The sequence below is a fragment of the Alexandromys fortis genome, unplaced genomic scaffold (genome assembly GCF_014885135.2).
Source record: "Alexandromys fortis isolate MF-2015 unplaced genomic scaffold, M_Fortis_MF-2015_v1.1 scaffold_60, whole genome shotgun sequence".
NCBI lineage: Eukaryota > Metazoa > Chordata > Mammalia > Rodentia > Cricetidae > Alexandromys > Alexandromys fortis.
Genome location: NW_026067946.1, coordinates 9571072 through 9592738, shown reverse-complemented (window position 1 = coordinate 9592738; position 21667 = coordinate 9571072).

Sequence of the window (21667 nt, the reverse complement as noted above, 5' to 3'; positions counted from 1 at the left end):
AAAAACAAAGGGAAAAGAAAAAAAGCTACTAAAAATATGGAGTTCAATTCGTGTTGACCGAATATGGTTGAAGTGCCCAATGTCACTCCATTGGAGAGAACTGTTTTTCCCTCTCCCAGCAGACATCTGTGAATAGCTTCTCAGCTAGAGGTGAGACTTTTGTGTCCACTTCTCCCCATGCTGGATTGGGTTTTGTGGATCTTGAATTTGTGTGGGACTGTGCATGCTTTCACAGTCACTGCGAGCTCACATGGGCATCTGCTTGAGGGTGTCTAAAAAACATAGATTTTTGGAGTTGCATACCACATCTGGCTTGTAAAATCCTCTTGGTCCAACTTCCTCATAATTCCCTAGGCCTTGGAGGGGAGAGGTGTGATAAAGACGTCCCATTTATTGCTGAGCATGCAGAAGTCTCTTGCTCTCTACATGATGTCCAGTTGGGGCTCTCTGTTGTAATTGTCATCTCCTGCAAGAGGAGGCTTCTCTGATGTGGGTTGAGTGATACACTCAGCTAGTGATGTTGATATAGCAATATATCATTAGGACTCATGTTATTTCTATACTAACTTATTAGAACAATAATTGTAGGTTTTCTGATAGGGCCTATGACCTATCTAGTTTCATATTCTTGACTTTATTAACAGTATCACGTATAGATTCTATCTTATTTATTCTTTATATTTATTTATTTATCTATTCTTATTTAAGGAATAGGGCTTAAATCCAATCAAACAGAGGCTATTACTCCACTATCACTAATGCCATTATTATAGCAATGAGCATATTTTGTAAGTAGACCATTTTTATAGCTTGCAGGGTTTGTAGCAGATGAGTGAGGTTGATGATTACTCTCTCCTCTGCTATTGTGTATAGCTCCTTTCAATAATATGAATGTTATCCAGTAGGATGGAAGCTAGCTGAGTACCAGTGTTCTATGCCATGATTACACAGTGTTTTTCTTTCTTTTTTTTTTTAAATCTTGGTCATTCTGACAAGAGTAAGATGAAATCTGAAATCTCAAAGTAGTTTTAATTTACACTTACCTGATGAATAAGATGTTGAAAATTTTAAAAGATGTTTCTCAACAATTTATACTTATTGTTTTGAGAACTCTGTTTAGTTTCATGTTCATTTTTAAATTAGGTTTGTTTTCTTGAAGTGTAGTGGTTTTGGATCTTTGTGTGTTCTAGATATTGACTCCATTGAGTAAATGGCTGATAAAGGAATTTCTGCTACACCAGACCCAGGCCATCGGGTATTATGTTGAGCTTCTTGATTTATTTGGAGTTTTGTGAAGGGTAGAGGGTAAGGATTCAGTCTCATTTTTCTAGGTGTAACTAATCAGTTTTACCAGCACTATTGTGAGGTAGCCACCAGGAAAGACCACTCGGACACTGGCTTAAGCCAACAAAATGTCTTTATTAGCTGGCTGGTGACTACACTGGGTGTTTGGGATCTCAATGTAGTTCCAAGCCTTTCTCAGGGAGAGCTTCTAAGCACAAAGCAACATCCTGCATTGACACACCTCAGTTAACAAGACAGTTATCTAATAGCTGAACCACAGAAGCCAAAAGGCAAAGTTAGTACATTTAGGAACTTTCCCAGAACTATGGACTTTATGGGTTAGGTCTTTTTCTCATTTTGGTAAGTATTGCTGTATACATGCTGAGTTCCAAGGCCTGAAGGATACCTCCATCATGGCATCAGTTGTGTTAGGGCTTGCCCATGTTTGGGGTCCTGTAACACTCATTTTTTTAAATTATTCTTTTTCCCCCAGTGTGTATTTTTGGCCTCTTTGTACAAAATCAGGTGATGGTAGATGTGTGTAGACTTACGTCTGTGTCTTCAGATCTGTTCTATTGATCAATGTGTGTTCTTGTGCCAGGGTCATGCTGCTTAAATTACTCATTAAATTAATGACTCCGCAGTACAGCTTAGGACCAGAGATAGTGATAACTCCAGCAGTTTTCTTATTGTTCACAATCATTTCTGTTTGTGTGTGTGTGTCTTTTCAAATGGAATTTAAAGTTATTTTCAAGTTTTCTGTGAAGCATTGCATAATGCAGATTTTGAACATAGATGCAAAAATTACAATAAAATGCTTTCAAAATGGATTCATGAACACACAAAAAAGATTATCCACCATAATTAAGCTATCTTCATCCAGAGATCCTGGATAGTTTAACAAACATAAGTTTAAAAAAATGTAATCTACCACATAGACTCAAGGACAGAAACTATATGATCATCTCATTAGATGTAGGGATTGCCTTTGGCACAATCCAATCATTTCTTTCTAACAAAGTCCTGGAGAATTGAGGAATACAGAGGATATATCACAATAAAGTAAAGGCAATGTAAAAAAAAATCCATAGCCAACATCACTCTAAATGGAGAAAAACTCAAAGGCATCCCACTAAAATCAGGAACAAGTTATCTGATCAGATGAAGTCCTCTGAAGTTTGCTTATCCAGCCATTGATCTACCTGAAAAGAGATCCTAGTGGATAATAAAAATATTTATACATTTTAACCAAAATTTAAATTACTGCTATTCAAAGACTAGAGTTTGTCTGAAGTCTGTGGAGTGGAGGAAGCTCTGAGATTCTGGCCTGCAGCAAAATCAGGGAGAGAGGCTGGGCAATGTTCACTCTAAGCAGGCCCTTCCTTTCCTACTCTTCTCCCAAGCTCCAGTTTGAGTTTCCTCAGTTTTTGAAGATAAGTTTGGACATTTTTCACAACACGGCTACATTATACTTTAGTGTGCAGAAGATTCTGGGCAGTGAGGAAATCTTAGTCTCCATAACTTCTGGAACAAACACATCTTCTCACTTAAGTGTGCACCCTAGCCTAGTGTGTGTAAACATACACAGACAGACGCACAGACACACACAGGCACATACAAATACATACAGACACACAAAGACACACAGATGCAAGCACGAATTCACACACAACACATACATAGACATGCACAGAGATATACAGACATACACAGATACATACATATATACACAAATAAATACATACATGGATACACAGACACACATGGACACACACACAGACAAGCACACACATACAGACATATACACACACACATACAGACATACACACATACACACACACAAACACACACATATAGATACACAGACATATACAGGCACATATGCATACAGACATACACAGACACACACAGATACACACATAGACACACACACAAACACACACATATAGATACACAGACATATACAGGCACATGTGCATAGAGACATACACAGACACACACGTACCATGGATGCAGTATAATGTGTAGAAAGGAAAACAAGAAAAGATGACCACTATGCGATGAGCAAGGACTGAATGCAGGTAATGGTCATTTGGATCATAACAGAGGATATAGAACTAACCATGTTTTTTTTTTTTTTTAGTTTCAACTCTGTCATGAATTTTTCATTTGTTGGTGGTGGATAATGCACATAAAATATATTCAATAGTGGTGAAAGTGTAAAATCCTATGTAAAGCACCAAAATTTAAGAACAGTTATTCTAACTATAGAAGCTGAGAGTTTGGGCCTAGTTAATTTTGATATGTGATATATACATTTTAAATATTTTTATTTATATAAGTGTTTTGACTATATGTATTTAAGTGTTGTGTGTGTGAGCACATGGATGCATGTATATGTGTGTATGTGTACTTGGAACTCATGAAGACCAGAAGAGGGCTCAGATTCTCAAAAACTGGAGTATGGGCAGTTGTGAGTGGCAAGCGGGAGCTAGAAATTGAACCTTTGTCCCCTTTAAGAGCAACGAGTGGTCTTAACTACTGTGCCATTTCTCCAGTCCCATGTGATGTCTTTCCAATCACTGGTTCTTCATTATGAAGGTTTTTTTTTTAATTTGCTGAAACAAAATATTTTCTTTGTCAGCCATACCTCTTCTGATTTGTTTTGTTTAGTATGTTTATGAGTATCACAGATTTTCTTTTATTATTTTTAGGTCTTCAGGACAATGATAACCTCTTGATATATTAATATAATAAGATACATCAGTTGTTGAATGATTTATGAATAGCGTCAGCTAGAGCTTGTAGCAGAAACAGGTGTGTTTTGACTGTATATGGGGTGAATGTGGAAGTATTCACATTAAGGAGAATGTGGGCAGTGGTGGCTGATCAATAAGAGCAGCGCAGGTAGTGAGCCCCTTTAGAATGCCTTCAGACTAGAGGAAAATGAACTTTTGAGGAGTTTGAGAAAAGACGGCATAGCTATAAATGAAGATACAATGTACAGGTGTAAGGTCTTTGAAGCTAGAGAGACAGGAGATAGACTATATATAGTTTCGCTGAGTCCAATTAGGACTTCCATCTTAATCTTCCTCAAGCTCTCCAGTCTTCATTTTTTTTGTTAATGAACCAGACATCATTTTAATGACTTGATGTGTTCAATTATTTATTTCTCGTGTCATCCTAATGAAAGAGATACTGCTATTTTTCCTAGATGGCAAGCAGAGGTTAGAGGATGAAGTAACCCTTCCAGGTTATGTGATGACTAGGTGCCAGAGCCAGTTTTCTGATGGGGCTGCTATGTTTGCTCACTTAACAGTGGTAGCATAAAGAACCGGAAATAGATAACAATGCTCTCAATCATGCTTTTCGGGGACTACTCAGAATACAGAGGAGAGATCTGATGGGAACTGTTCACCAGGTAGGTCTATTGTAATAGTAGGAGAGATTAATTAAGAGAAGCTTGGGATTTCTGCTTGACAGGTCCAGGTTATTGGAAGCACCAATGATGATAATTTACCTGAGCAAGGAGGTAAAAGATGCTGCTATTTAATGAACAGGATATACTGAAAAGAGGATATTTTAAGGTGATGGAGCTAAATTCAAGTTTTCATATTAAGATTATAGGTAAAGTGGTAAAATATAGAAATGGTCTCATCTGCTGCATATTCAGTCATATCAAAGTTTCATGTTTTCCTCACATAAATAGTATCGATATTAACAAAGCCAGGGAAAGAGAAAAAGTTGTCTAAAGACACATAGGCCGAAAAGAAAAATCTGAACACTCATGATTCTGCAAAGTTTCCTTATTACACCACAAACTCTTCTCAAAATTTTGAATTAGTCACTACAGTTCACAGTAGGTTCACTGAAGTTTAGGGTAGAGGGTAACTTGAAATGCTCATGCATTGTGTGATTCAGAAAACATTCATTGTTTGGTGCTCTAGTCCTATCAGAAGAAGGCTCAGTTGTGCCCTCTATTCTGGGAGAGCTATGGATGGAGAAGATCTACCATTATAGCTTAATGCCCATATCAGAAAGGATTGAGGATAGACCTCTATTTTGTATTTTTTCCCCATTATATAAAAGGCAACTGATTTGGAGAAAATGTTTCTGTGTTCATAGTGTGAGGGTTTGTATATTAGGGAACTATGTATGGTAATGGGTTGGAGGCTGGGGAACAGGTGAGAGCAGATGGAAGTGTGATCTAGCGTACTAAGTATGATCAATCAATGTGGAGACGCAGACAAAGTTCAATAAACACTTTCATGTTTAACTAGTAGGTCATAAAACAGGAGATCTGTATATTTAAAAATTAAAAAAAAATTATACTTATCTTCCACCTATCAATCCACTAATGGTGCTTAAGGTTTTCAGGGAAAATCTACCAAATTATAGAAGTTTGTCTTTTGAGCTCTAATAGTGTTCAAACATGATGTTTATGTAACATAGCTAATTATCAGTACACTTGGAATATATTTAAATATGCATGCATTAGTACAGAAAAATGAATCAAGGTAAGCAATTAATAATATTAGAAATTGTATCTACTAGGTTTTGAGGATTAGTCTCATTGATAGACAGCTTGCCTATGAAGTTCAAGATTCCAGATTTAGCCTCCAGGACTGAGAAGAAAATGCTATCTACTAAAATTGAACAAAGGCTTTCCTTATTATGTATTTTTACTGTTGAATATCTAACAGAAACATATATATCCATTAAAGAGATGTTTTGGAAAGTTTATAACATCATTAATAATAGCCTTCGGTTGAAAAATCACCTGAATTTTCATATATGCTTGGAAGGTAAATTGAATATTAGAAAGAATGAACCATTTACAGCCACACATACACTGAAAATCTTTGTTTTGTTACAAGCACCAAAATGTTTCAATAGTACAAAGAATAGTCTTTTCAAAAATGGAGATTTAATGACCAAATACTAGAAACTGGGTATTAAGGAAACAAAAAAACCCTTAAACAATTCATAAAAAGAAATCGAGACTGGCCATTTACATAAATCTAGAAGTCAAACTCTAAAGCTTCCAGAAGAAATGTTTTATGCCATTATCAAAGAAAAATTCTTCTAACAAAGGACATAGAACATTATGAAATAAATGGAAAAGCATATTTAATCAAAATTATAACATTCTGGTGTCAAAAAACACTATTAAAATGGCAAGGTGGTTTCAGGATGAGATGGCTCATTGGAAGCTGTCTCTGTGTGACCTAATGAAGGACAGTCAGGTTGAGAGAGAGGGCCTCTGTGTGACCTGTGAAGGTCAGGATGGGAGCAAGGTCCTCTATGTGATACAGTAAAGGACAGTCAGGATAAGGGAGAGGTAAGGGAGGGCTGACTGTGTGACCCCAAGAAGTTCAGTTGGGATAGAGAGAGATGACTCTTCTGAAGAGGGAAGGAAGGAGAGCATCAGAGCTTCACAAATGGAGGACAGAGCAGCTGAAAAGTGCAGAGCAACAGAAGGATGACTAGACAATGAAGTAAACCATGGTTGTATCCACAAAGTGAAAAATCTAGAAGAAATGTATACGTTTTTAGACACATATGATCTACCAAATTAAGAGGACATAATAATTTCAAGAGATCAACAAGACACAATGAATGTGAAGTGAAGAACAGCAATGGCTAGAACTGCCAAATTCTTCCATGTCTCTAAAGAGGAGCTATTGTCAACCTTCCCCAGACTCTTCTACATAAAATGAAAAGAGAAGGAACACTATCAAACTCATTCTACATAATCAGCACTGTAACATGAATAATAAAAACCCAGAGGCAGATATTGGGTTTCAGCTGAAGATCAGAAAAACAAGCAGCCAAGCCACTAAAGAAGTCTTACCTCTACCAAGGCTGGGTGACTTCAGACTGAGCCCTGAGCCTCTGTCTTCTCCCATCTCATATTCCCCTTTAGTGCTGGGACTAAAGGCATGTGCTTTCCTAGTAGTGGGATAAAAGTTGTGATTCCCTCCACCTGTATCTGTTTCTACATTGATTTTGTGTAGCCCAGGGTGGCCTTGAACTCACAGAGATCCATCTGCCTCTATCTCCCCAGGCCTGGGATTAAAGGTATGTGACACCACTGCCTGGCCTCTAGTGGCTAAGTTTTATCCTCTGATCTGCAGACAGGTCTTATTTATTAAAATATAAATAAAACATCACTATATATCACCATCCAGAAATCCAAACCAGAGAGAGACACAATGGAGAAGGAAAAAGTAAAGGCAACTTTTCCTGATGAGCGTAGTTATTAAAATTGCCCACAGTCTTTGCAAACTAAAAAGCCCCACATCCGAAAATATATGGGCTGCACAAATTGGACTTGAAGGCTGGGAAAAAAAGAACACAAAATTAAATGGGTAGGAAAAGGATGGGTGTGATCAAAACACATTGTAAGAAACTGAGAATGAAATAATGCCTCTTACTACAAACAGGGTGGAACTGGAGATTGTAATGGAGGGTGAAGTGATCCAGAATGAAAAAGGCAAATATTGCATACTTTTTCATGCAGAATAATGGCATAAATGATATGTACACATGACTATATCAGTGTGCATATAGGGCATGATAAGTAGAAGTGTGCCACGAGGTGGAGGAGGTTTGAAAGGATTCAGGCATGAGGCACTAGAGACGAGTGACAAGTGATATGTACATGGAAGTGTGAAATATTTGGTAGTGGAACTGGCCCATGAGGTAGAATAGGAGCAGGAAATATCTGGGAGAAGGATAAATAAGAATAAAACACACACACACGATACTTTGAATATATGTGTTACTATTTGAATATGAATTCAAATGTCATAATATTTGTATACCAACTTAAAGTTTAACAACAATAAAAATCTACTACTATTAATGGAAAAAGGAGAAAATGAAGCAGTAAGCCACACTGGGAGAAAGTATTGTCTTTACATATCTTGTAAAGGACTTATATCTAGACTATCTAAGAACTCAAACAAACAAATTGTCAAAACACAAAGAACTAAAAGCATCAAGACCTTTATGCAGAACTTTGAAAAATTCTATGAAGAAAGTAAAATACAGATGTTCTATATTCTTTGATGCTTTGGAATAATTCTTCTGTACATTGTGAATATGTATTTCTCTCATTGATTAATAAAAAGCTGACAGGCTGATAGTCAGGCAGGAAGTATAGATGAGACAGCTAGACACAGAGGATTCTGGGAGGAGGAAGGGTAGAGTCAGAAAAGATACCACCAGCCCCTGAGGAAGCTGGAGGTATAGAAAATGAGGTAACAATCCATGAGCCACGTGATGAAACATAGATAAGAAATATGGGCTCAGTGTAACAGTTAGCTAGTAACAAGCCTAAGCTATTGACTGGGCATTTATAAGTAATATTAAGCCTCTGTGTTGGTTATTTGGGAGCAAGCAGTTTTGACAGGAAAATTCCACCTGTATTTTGATAAGACAAAATAGTAAAAATATCAGTTTACACCCCAAAATTCGTATGGAGCCACTGAAGACCCTGAACAGTTAAAGCAATCCTGAACAAAAGGAATAATTTTGGAAGGATTACCTTACCAGACTTCAAAGATAAGTTAGAGCTATAGTAATAAAGCCAGAATGGTACTGGTACGACATGTGGATGAAAGAACAAAACAGAAGACTACACAAGCGTGAGTGAATGTAGCCACAGCCATGTCATATTTGACAAAGATACCAAAAATACACACCAGAGAAAAGACAGCGTATTCAATAAGCAGTGTTGGAAAATTAGGTATTCACATGTAGAAGAATGAAGTTAGACCCATATCCATCAACCTGCATCAAAAACCACTCCAAATAGACCAAAGACCTCAATTTGAAACCTGGAACACTGAGAGAGCGAGGTAAAACACATAGGCAGTACCCTGCAAGATATAGGTGTAAGAAGGGACTTTCCCATCTGCACATGCGTGAAGGTGGTCAACAGTTGACAGGTGGAAATGCTTCTGCATAGCAAAGAAAACAAATGACTGAGAAAGAAGCCAAAAGAACAGGAGAGAAACTAAGCCTCTACACATCCTAAGGAGGATTAATATCCAGAATATACAAAGAATTCAAAACACAAAGAATAAAGAAAACTAATATCTTAATAAATGGCCTTCTTCTGTGAACAGAGAGCTCTCAGAAGAAGCAAATAAAAAAATGGCTAAGAAGGGGCTGGAGAGAAGGCTCAGTGGTAAAGAGCATGCACTCCTGTTTTGGGGGGCCCAAGTTCAGTTCCCAGAATTCGCCCCGTAACTCCTGTTCCAGATGTTCCACCCCTTCTTCCTGTCAGCAGACAGTGTGCTCACATGTGCAGTCCCATAAATGAAAGTAATAAAATAAACTTTAAAAATCTGTATGGTTAAGATATATCTTAAAAGTGTCCATCATCATTAGCAACCTGGGAAAGGCAAATTCAAAGTATTTTGAGATTTCAGCTTTCCAGTCAGAGTGGGTGAGATCAGCAAAACAGGCAGCAACAAATGGTGGCCGGGACATGGTGAAAGGTCACTCTCATTTACTGTTACGGGGTTGAAAACTGGTACAGCCATCAGGGAAATCAGCATGGAGAATTCTCAAGAACCTAAAAGTAGACCTACCATAAGTCCCAGGGGCAAAAAATTCCTTTTATTCCAGAAAATATAGTTTATTTATTTGTAAAGTTTATCAGTCACCAATTGTGACTTTTCCTGGAAACATGTCAAGTTAATGCCAAAACTGGAATGTATGATGGGAACTCTGAGGGCTGGTAGCAGCTAAATGTTTGCTGCTTCTTTTAGGACTTTAGAAACATAGTTGTTTTCCTTGTTTCTTTTTTGTGCCTTATTCTCTGGTCTCTGTAAAATTGTCATATAGCATGAATGCTATTTCTTTAAGAAGTGTTACACCACTAGGTAAAAAAAATGCATTTCAATATCAGAAAATCTTATGGAATCCTTCTCATGTTAGTTAGGAACCTTTTTCCAACCTGGTGGGCCAGGGAACTCCGCCCATTCTCAGTGAGTGGGCGTCCTAGAGTCAGGGTGGGAGGCAGAGAGGATAAGCAGGAGGGCTGCTGGCTGTGGGAGCAGCAATGGCTGTCTGATGTTAAACTAGGTCAAATCCTGTTGAAGCTGCAGCCAGGACATCCAGAAAGCAGATTCGGGCAAATTCTTGCAGGAAAAAGAAGGCTCATTGATTCCTTCAATCTATATTTAAGCTGAAGATGAATTGGTTTGGAATATAGGCCTTCAGGGCATGAACGATTAGGAAAGGCATTTGCGGAGGAAGCCAGCCTTGTCTTGAAAATGGCAAGAATCGAAAGAGCTACAGAGATAGGTGAAATATTTAGAAGCAAGGGAGCAGGGCACCAAATATAGATAAACTTAGTATAAGGGCGAGGAAGGCATCTGTGTGAGGAAATAGAGGGTATTTGTGAGGGTACTGGGAAATGAGATTGAAGTTGTTCTTTGTTTCTTTGGAAAATAGGCTTGGAGTCAGAGAAGTGCCTGAGGCCAGCCATGGGGAACACCTTCAGCAGGAACATCTGTGGAAAAGTGGAGGCAGGAGGAACAGATGCAGAAAGAGGCCCAGCTGTGGCAGAGCCTCAGCAGATCCCCATGGGAATCACGGTAGCTCTGAGGCTAGAATGTCTCTGTGGTGTTGTTTTATACCCGTGTGTGCTGTGTAGCTTGCCCTGAGAAAGTATGGCTTTGGCAAGGGACCCTTTTTCTAACTGCCACCATCTAGAGAGGAGACTCCGAGAGCAGGGGTTAGAGGTCCTCTCAGAATGGGGAACAAATTCTTGATTCTTTTCAGGGCTCATGAAAGTCATCAGGGGTGGGTGTCAGTGTCTATCCCCGGGCAATTGGGATAATCTCAACCAGTAAAGCACCTGAAATCAGGTTAGGACTGGAGTAACGAATACAACATCAGACGGTTAGGAGTGGCGGTGTAGCTCAGCTGTAGGATGTTTGCCTGTCAAGAGCAAGACTCAGAATGCAGTCTCTAGCACTGCAAACACGCCCTTTAACATCGAAGAGAGACTCAGCCGTGCTAACCAGTTCTGCCTCCGGCTCCAGTATGGCTGTGAGGAGAACACCTTAGACTCGTGACATTTATCACACAGGAGGTGGGAAACCACCCGAAGTTATGTTTTTCACACTTACTTTCGGCAGCAATACATTTGTAACACTAGGTACATATGAATTCGTTACAGGAAATTTCTGTAGTCAAAATCTGACAAATAGACTTCTCTTTGCAACAGGGGAAAAAAAAAAAAAAAACACCAACAACTAAAGTCAGCCTGATTTGTATGAGAAATAGAAGCGCTCTGCAGAATTTAGCAGGTGACTCAGTGGCTCAAGTGGCATCTTTAGTGTTCAGCTTCTCCTTCTCTGCACCTGTCTTTATTCGGGTATTGGCTTCATTCTTGTACAGACTTCCCTTGTGGTCAAATACGTGTCAAAGCACCCATTGTCAGCCAAACCCAGATCAGTGGAAATAGACCACTTCTCCCTCTCGGAAGACCCAAGAAAACCATTATGTGGTTGGACTAGAAGCTCCCATATGGGTGTTTTCTGTGACCAGGTAGATGCATAGGATGACTGACTGAGGTACATAATCCATACTTCTCAGGGAGAGGCCATTCAACACAATTTAATAGGACAATTGACTACTACTTGCCAAAGCTGGTAGAGTAACTCCTAGAACTCCTATAGCAAAGGGCATACTTTTCTCTTTTCTGTTGGATTTATTTCCATATAAATGTATAATTATAATGTTGCAGTTAAATACATGTTCCTACTATAATATGTATTTAAAAATGTACTTGCATTTTTAAAATATGCCAGTACTCCATGAATACTGCCAATAGCAATTCCACAGGCTATATTATATAAATCTCCATTTATTAATTATTACTTCTGTTCTCCAGAAGAAAATGTTTCCCTCTTAAGAGATCCACGGCTAGGTTCTTTTAAACCTTCCTGTACAATTGGTGGTTTACTACATTTTTGTACACTTTTTTTTATAACAACTTCATGATGTTCCTGCTTTTGAAGACATAGCTGAAGTAAAAATGATCTACCAGATGGGTGTTTTGTTTCCAATTTTTAATGCTACAAACCAGACTGAATTAAAAGTCTTGGCATAAATGTTTTCAGTAGCAGAGGATTACTATAAATCAAAGAAATCTAAAAATTAAGAATTCATTTAAACAAATGAATTTATTTTAGTAAACGACCTTAATCCTCCATTGTTTAAAATGGTAACTTGCATATATGTTCAAATTTCATATAAAACTATGGCTTTTTATTAAAACTCAGTAATTTAAGTGCTTCATTTGGCATTAGAATCATAGTGCTATATCTTTATTGCCTCTTAACATGCTTTGTGTTTGAAATAAAATGCCAATTTGCTTTTAATGTTTTCAGAATTTGCTTTATAACTCAAACTCTCTTACCATCCCTTTTGATTTTAACCAATTTTTAAAATTCCTTACAAGACCCCTTTTAGATACTTTTTAAATTGATTTGAAAAAATGTGCCATTCAGTTGTCATCTTTTGTCTGTCAACGTACTGTTCTTTCTCTTCACAGACGCTGCCGGCTGCTTACAATATTTAGTTACAATTAACTTACGGCAATTTCTGGTGTGAACAGGTTCATTTCATTATTAAATTTCCTAATTGATTTTTGCTAATAAAATATTGTCATTGATTTCTACCTACTGATGCTGCTACAGTCCTCTCATGATCTAAGGCGTCATGTGGTTCTTCATTGCCTTTTCATTAGGATCTGATGGCTAACGATCTCTCTGGGTATTCTTAGTCCTGTGCAGACAAAGACTTTCCCCAGCATCAGCTCTCACAGCATTTGTGCTGCCTGTTGGCAAACACTTGTTGCTTAGCGCAGTGAGGGAAAAGGAGAAATGTGAGACTGTCTCCCACTAAGGCAGGCCTGCTGCTGGCTCTGTCTTGTCCTTCCAGATCACCAGCTCTACAGGTCGATATCTTTGGAACGTCTCCTAACCTTTCTTGCAAAATTCCCACTGAATGTATTTTTGGACTGTGTTCAAAGGATTTCATTTTTTTCTTTTGTATTCATTCTCTCTTGTCTACTAAAAGTTTTGTTGACCTATAAACACAATAAATCACATGGATTTATGTATGTGTACATGTACATACTTGTATACTGATGTGGGATTCCCCTGTGTATGCTGTGAATATGCTTTAATACCATTGGTTAATAAAGAAGCTGCCAAAGGCCTATGGCAGGGCAGAATACAGCAAGGCAAGAATTCCAAGCAGAAATAGAGGAGAAAAGAATGCAGAGTCAGGAAGACACCATGTAGCTGTCAAAGGAGAAAGATGTCAGAACCTTATCCATAAGCCACAGCCTTTGGTGATATACAGATTAATAGAAATGGGTTCATTTAAGATATAAGATCTAGTTAGGAATATGCCTAAGCCATTGACCAAGCAGTGTTGTAATTAATATAGTTTCTGTGTCATTATTTGGGTCTGGGAAACCAGGAAATAAACGAGCAGTCTCCATTTACATTACACACATTCAAAAACATTATATATGCACAAATGCATACATGGGACTTACAAATATTGAATAGAAGCCCATTTTCTATTGGGCCCCTTATTAACTTCCTTATCTCTCCTCGTTTTGAAAGACTGCTTTTTAGTTGTTTTTTGTTTTGTTGTTGTAGATTTATTTATGTTATTATATTGTATGGGTATTTTTTTTTTACGTGTCTGTCTATGTACCATGTGCATGCACTGCCAGCAGAGGTCAGAACAGAACACTGGATCTGAAACTGGAATTAACGAACCAAATCCCAGTTCTCAGAAAGAGCAGACCACTAAGCCATCTCTCCAGACCACCAAATAATGGTTCTTTCATGAAGTGAATTGTGAAGTCTTATTGAATTATTTTATATGGTTGAGTTTCTGTGCTTGGAGGTCACAATGTAGGGTTTTTGTGTTGTTGTTGTTTTGTTTTTTGTGTTTTGGGGGGCAGGGAAAATATCATGTATTGAGGTCCTTAATTTTTTTATGAGTGGCAATTCAAAATGCCCTTTTACATCTTGTTTAATGAGTTATATATTTCTCTTTTTATTAAAATAAATCATTTTGTGTATATTTGAGGTATATAACTTGGTGCTATGGGGTACACATGTTGAAATATGAAGCGGCGGCGGGGCTGCGTCCCCAACACCCCGGCCGCTAGGCTAGCTCATGCCCGAAATAACAACACACAAACTGTATTCATTTAAAGAACTGCTTTGCCCATGAACTCTAGCCCTTACAGGCTAATTCTCGCACCTGGACTAGCCCATTTCTAATGATGTGTGTAAGCACCCCAAGGTGTGCTTACCGGGAAGATTCTAGCCTCCATCCATCGTTGCGTCTACCCAGGAGAGCTGATCATGGCGTCTCTCTGGGAGCAGAGCAGAGTCTGACCTCACTTCCTCTTCCGCCCAGCATCCTATCCTGTTTATTCCGCCCACCTATCTTATAACCTATCAGGGCCAGCAGTTTCTTTATTACTCAGCCAATGAAATCAACAGATTGATATATGACACTCCCACATCATACACATAAATTGTAAAATAGTTTCTGTAGTGAAGCAGATTTTTATACAACCACTTTTTAGTAATTTTGTTTGGCAATAGAAGCTAATGTCTATTTTAACAGAGTTTAGACTACAATCTTAAAAAGTTATCATCCTTATATTGTATGTTGTCTCTAGATTCATTCATCCTACATGTCTACTACTTTATCTTTATTTTAATCACTTTTAATAGTTGATAGACATTCTTTTAAGTTTGTATGCATGCATGATGCCTGTGCATGCATGTATGTGTGTGTGTGTGTGTAGTTTATCTCATATGTGATTTATGTAGCTATCACCAAAATCAAGATACAAAATAGTCTGATCACTTCGATGCTATTCATTTGTGCCCCACCAACCCTGACAACTAAAAAAATGTGTTATGAATTCATATTTTTGTCACTTTTGAAAATGCTGTATAAATGGGATAATGTAACTTTTTGATACTGTCCCTCCCCTACTCAAGAAGCACAACCCCATTGATAATTGTTCAGGTTGTTCCACATATAGTTTGTTTCTTTTCATTGTTGAATAATGTTCTGTTGGGTGGATACATGAGAATTTGTATAAGTATTCACCCAAAGAGCTGCACTGTTTCCAGTTTTGTTCTTGCAGATAAAGCTGCTGCTCTCCACCACATCCAGATTTCTGGGTATTAAAGTTTTCACTTCTTCAAGATAAACACCCTGTGCCAAGTCACAGAGGAACTGTATGTCAGTTTTACATGGCAGTAGCTGTCACCATTGTATATTCCAAACATCAGTGGATGGGAATTTAATTTTCTCTGTGCTCAGCATATGGGATTACTCTGCAGTGTTAAAGTGAGTAGTGCTTTCTCATTAAAATATTTAAAATTGTTAATGACGCGTAAGAAATAATTAGCAAGGGTTATTACGATGGGAAAAGGGTGGAAGAATGGACGTTTTATTTGGTACCTCTCTGTTTGTTTGTTGTTGTTTTTTTTTTATTTCCTATGTCTATGTATTAGTTATCTTTAGTGTCTGAACAAGAGTTATAGACCCCTGTTTTTTACCTTTATCTTTATCTTTTTGCTTTAATATCCAAGTGAATGTTTAACAACAGTTCTTTTGATATTGACACCAAAATTAACATCAAAGTATGTAGACACTGTAGTTCCCACCTCTATGCTTGTTTGCCCTAAATGAATCTAAGTATTCCCTGGTGTTCACAAATTTGTCAGATAACATCCTGTTATAGACATGACTCCATTTGTTGTCTTGTAAAGCCATGGAAAACACCATATAATTTCCTGTTAAATGCCATGCTTTAATAGCATTTTAGAATTTAATTGCTTGTCTGTTACACAACTAAAAGCAAATGCAGGCGCTCAGCATCACACATTGCCTTCCTTGAGGGTCATCTCCTCCACAATCCTGTTTTAACTTTCAATTTTATCTTTTTAGAGGGATGTTTGTTCTTCATTAATCTTTTTGTTTGTTTAGTTTGGGTGGTTTTGGAGTAAGGTCACAGCAGAGTAAATGTGTAAACATTGGCTATCTGCTATCTGAATAATGAATCTCGAAGCAATCTATAAATCCTCTGCATTCATCAGACAGAAAAATAGCTTCACTGAGCAGCACAAAAGGAGCAGAGAAAGAATAAAATGCTGCTGACTGCACCTGGCAAGAAAATCGTGTTCAGGTTGGGCAATCATTTCCGTCACTTTCAAAGTCATTGTTTGTTCTGGATGGAATATTGATGTAGTGACCGACATGGCTTGTTGTTCCCATGTACTGATGCCATTCTACTAAAACCAATATGAATCCAACTGAGAGTAATCCATGAGTTGATTTTAATACTCTTGTGGTATTATTTGAGTATGTTTTGCAGGTGTGGCCTTGCTAGGGACAGTCACTGAGGGCAGTCTTAGAGATGTAAAAGCCTTGTGCTTTTGCCAGGGTGCTCTGCTTGGTGCTTATGGTCAAGATGTGAGCTCTCTCAGCTTCCTGCTCTATCAGCCATGCTTGGTTGCTTCCTTATCCCACTATAACCATAGGTCAAGTGAACATTTTCTTCTATTAAAAAATAATACTCATTGTAACAGAGGTGTTCAAAAACATATTACAAGGAGTTGGAGAAACGGCTCAGGAGTTAACTGTTCTTCCATTGGATACAGTTTGGGTTCCCATCACCCGTATGGTGACTCATAACCGTCTATCACTCCATTTTCAAAGGAACTGATGCCCTCTTCTTAGCAATAGGTACCCCCATGATTCACAGACATATGTGCAGGCAAAACACCCATAAGCAAAAATTAAAAATAAATAAATCGTTTTTTGAAAAAAAAAATACAAGATGGGAGTCTTGGTTGGCAGAGGTCTAAGGAAAGCATCAAGAATTCTACAAATTAGTGTCCCAATAAGTACTATCTATAAAAAAGGGAGAGCAAACCGAAAGCAAAATTAGTGAAGAAGTAGCAACCAATATTTTTATCTAAGAGAAGGCTTGGTGTTTAGTTCTTACTCGGTAGAACAGTGAGCTGGGTTTTGCCTCTGCCTTGAAGTTATGCAGTGGTTGAATATTACTTCAACTTCCTAATGGTGTCAGAATAAACTTGTTTGATGTTGATATTCCAAAAGATTGTTAATTAGTAATAAAAATAACATTGTCTGGTTGTGGTATCAGACTAACTTCTGAGTTATCAGTAGGTGATCTTTTGCCCTCTTTCTTCCATGAATATAAAAGACAGAAGACACTCTATCATTATTTGATGTGGTTGACCAAAGTGTGAAATTTTATCAGAAAACTTTGGAATAAACTTCATTTATATGCCATAACTTTTTGACCTGTTTTTCAAATATGTTGTCATTATTCCTAGGTTAAACATTAATACAATGCAGGCTTTCCCATCATCCTCCAAACCAGTCTCCAGAGCCTGTCCTGTCTTCTTGGAGGAAGTGTATCACTGGAGGGTAGGGGGACTTCGAGATATTTTTTGCTCCAGTTTCAGTGATTGTAAGGCAACTTCCTGATGCCTGTCAGCTGTATGACTCTATGCCACTACTCTACCACCACATCTGCCTACACACCTCCATGTTCCCCACATGATGATAGTGGACTGTAGGGCCCTGGTCTCGCCTTATTCCTAGGCCTTAAACAGTTCCTAGTCAGATGACTAGCATTCTGCTGGTTCCTGTATTTCCCCTGCCCAGCCTGGTGATTAGCTGCAGGGCATTCATTCCATTGTTGATATGGTAATTTCCCACCTGCCTGGGCAGGGGTCCTTCTGCTGCAGTTAGGTAGATAAGGACTTCCCCAAAGGCATTCAGCATTCCTTGATCTTCTTTCGAATGACCCTGGTCTCTCTGTGTCTCCTGTTCAATCTCCAGGCCCTAACTTGACTTGCAGCATGCGAACTGTACCAAGGGTGTAACACTAATCAGGGTGTTACAATGGACTAAACCTCTGAAACTGTAAGTGAGCTACCCCAATTAAATGTTTCCTTTATAAGAGTGGTATGGTGTAGTTGGAGAGATGGCTCAGAGGTTAAGAGCATTGCCTGCTCTGCCAAAGGTCCTTAGTTCAATTCCCAGCAACCACAAGTTGACTCACAACCATCTGTAATGAGGTCTGATGCCCTTTTCTGGCCAGCAGGCATACACACAGACAGAATATTGTATATACAATAAATAAATAAATATTTTTTTAAAAAGAGTGGTGTGGTCATGGTGTCTTTTTACAGCAATAGAAACCCAAAGACAGCTACTCTTTCTGTTTTTATTGGGAATCTAGGATGGTGAATAAATCAAGTCTAGACAGATACAGGATTCAGATATCAACTTTTTTTCATTTGATATATATATTACCTAATATAATGGCCAAATGTGATGTATAGTTAAATAGTATTCTGTTTTTTGTCTTGATAATTGTTTTTGTTAAATTATTTAATAGTATACAAGTTCTCAGAGGAATTCAAGCCTCCTTTGAGGTGCCATCATTCACTAGTTTTTGTTGAAGGACCAGATAAAATATGCCAAATAAGACTCAAATGAAAGTTGCTGGCTTCATCAATGACACCATCTGGTTTTACATACTGACATCTTTGAATAGTTTCTACCTTGAAAGTGAAAATCAGAAGCACAGTAGCAGCAGTAGAGTTAGAAAGAAATCCTACAATGGCACGCTTCTGATTTACTAAGCGGGAGCTGTTAGGTTTTAGCAGAGAGTTTTCCTTTTGTATCAGAGTGAGAATGACACATACAAGCTTCCTGGTTACAGCTTAAGCATGGACTTGATTTTCCCATTCCTTAGTTGAAAGTGGAAAGCTCTTCTGTGTTTGGTAATTATATAGGAACAGCGTTAGCTTTTCATATCTATAGTACATTGGCAATTGTTAAAATTTTTATGGAATGATATCACAGTAGAAGGCCCTTGATGGTCGTCTGAGCTTACGGGAACTGGGATTGAATTTGGAGAGTGTTTAACTGATTTCAGAGTTGCAAACATGAGTCACAAGTGAAAAGTTAATTTCTTGGGAAATCCCCAATAGTGAATGGCTTCTTTCACATGTATGTGATGTATTACACATATTGATTTCTGTCTATTCACCATCCCCGAATCTCTGGAATAAAGCCAAGTTGATCATGGTAAATGATCTTTTTGGGTATATTACTGAATATGACTTGCAAATATTTTATTGGGGACTTTTATAATCATGTTTGTTGGGGAGATTTGTTATTAACATAATTTTTCATTGTGTCTCTATTCAGTCTGGGTAGCAGAGTAATACTGCATTGTATTAAGACTTCATCAGCATGGCTTCCCTTTTTGTTTTATGAAATGGCTTGAGAATTGTTGGCGCTTTTCTTTGAAGGTCTTTTAGAATTTACAGTGAACCTATTTGGGCCTGGACAGATTTTAATAGTAGGTTTTGTTTTGTGTTAATTGCTGAGATCTGTTTAGGTGGTTATAGTCTCCTCGTTGAATTTTGGTATGTGAAAACTTACTTGTTCAGTTCCTTTAAACAAAATTCAGAATATACAAGTTACTATAGTTATAGGCTCCATTTCATTTATATTTTTCAACTTAGTGGAATATAACTTTCAAATATTTCCTAATTTTTTTGGTCTATGTTGTAATTTGTTCCTTTTCTCCTCAAATTTTCAAAATTTGAAATATCTCTCTATTTGTTTTTGGTTAGTTTGGCTAAGGAAGAGCAAAACTAGACTTGGTACTGTGTTGATAGAGAAAATGTAGAAGCAGAAAAACAAAGTGGTAGGGGAGGGATAGTGAGGATGGGAGGAGGATATGAGACACAGAGCCTGCAACTCAGGCCAGCCTATGCGGATGCCTTTGAGAAGGAAAACGATAAAAGCAAAGAACGGGGAAAGAAGATGAGAAGAGAAAAATGAAAAGAATGAGGACAAGGACAGAAGAAGGCAGAACCAGTCTGCTAAATTGACATTAAATATCCAATAAAAAAGGAGTGAATATAGTCTATATCACTCGCGGGTTTCTTTTCCAGGCTCCCAGATGACTGTTCTAAGTGAGCTTTCGTGAGATTTTATAACAGATGGAGGTCATAACTATAGGTGGTCCTTCAGGGATCTGGTTGTGATTTCTGTTCTTGACTCTGGGTGATTTCTTGAGAAATCTCATCACAGATTTGTTCCATCAGTGAGCAGTTTTCCTCAGGTCAGACTAAAGATGCTGATCACATCTCCGGGTAGACCTTCATGTGGTGTCATGTTTTAAATGCTTGTCCCGATGCGAGGAATTATTTTCTGGTGTCTCATGAGCTGCGCTGAACCTAGCACTGACTCCCTTCCCCTAAAGATTCTGGCTCCAACCATGTTTCTGTTCCACTGAATATGAAACATGAAACTTCTTCCCCACGGTCTAGTAGCATCGTCAAGGTCAATTTCAGAATTTTCAGTCCCCTGGAATTTGCTTCCATTATCCCATGAGTGAGAAGGTCCAGGCATGTGCGAAGGCACTGACTCAGCAGGGATCTTTGAAGAGACGTCATGTAGCTATGGTCTAATGCCCAGAAGAGAGGGGTTTCCTGGGACTTTCCACTCCCACACCTTGTGTTGAGCACTCCTCATCTTTTCTCTTCTTTAAAAGAATTTGCTGCTGAAAGTACAGTGCAGATTTCCTGAGCCACTTTATCTTAAGCCATGATCCAATTGCCTACAACAGATTGGCCTGTGGATGTGTCTTGATTATTAATTGATATAGGAGCTCCAGTCCACTGTGAGTGGTACTATCACCAGTACGGTCACCAGGTACTATCACCAGGCGGTCCTGAGTTATGTAAGAAAACTAGCCAGTTATGAGCCAGTGTGCAAGCAATGTTCTTCTACATTGCTGCCTCAGGTTCTTGCTTGAATTCCTGCTCTGACTTGCCTCAGTGATGGACAGTGACCTGGAAGTATAATCCGGATCCCTCCCACCCCAGTTGCTTTTAGTCAGAGGGAGCTAGAACCTCTCCTTTATGTATTTGTCCCATTGTGGCCACAATGAACACCGCCTTGTCTCCTGACCACTATTCATCTCTTTGACCATCTTATTAAGATTCCAGGAATCACAGCTTTTGCTCTAAACCTCCTATAACAATCTTCCATTAATTTGATTCATTCGTTGTTACTAATGATTCAACATTGATATATCATTTCTAAATCCATACTTTTAAAAGATTTTCTTGCTTTTCCCCAAATCTCCTCTCTGTGTCCCTGAATCTCAACTAGAATATTAAATTGCAATGGCTTATCATGATTCCTTTCTTGTGTTTCTGTTGACAGAGATATTTTTCAT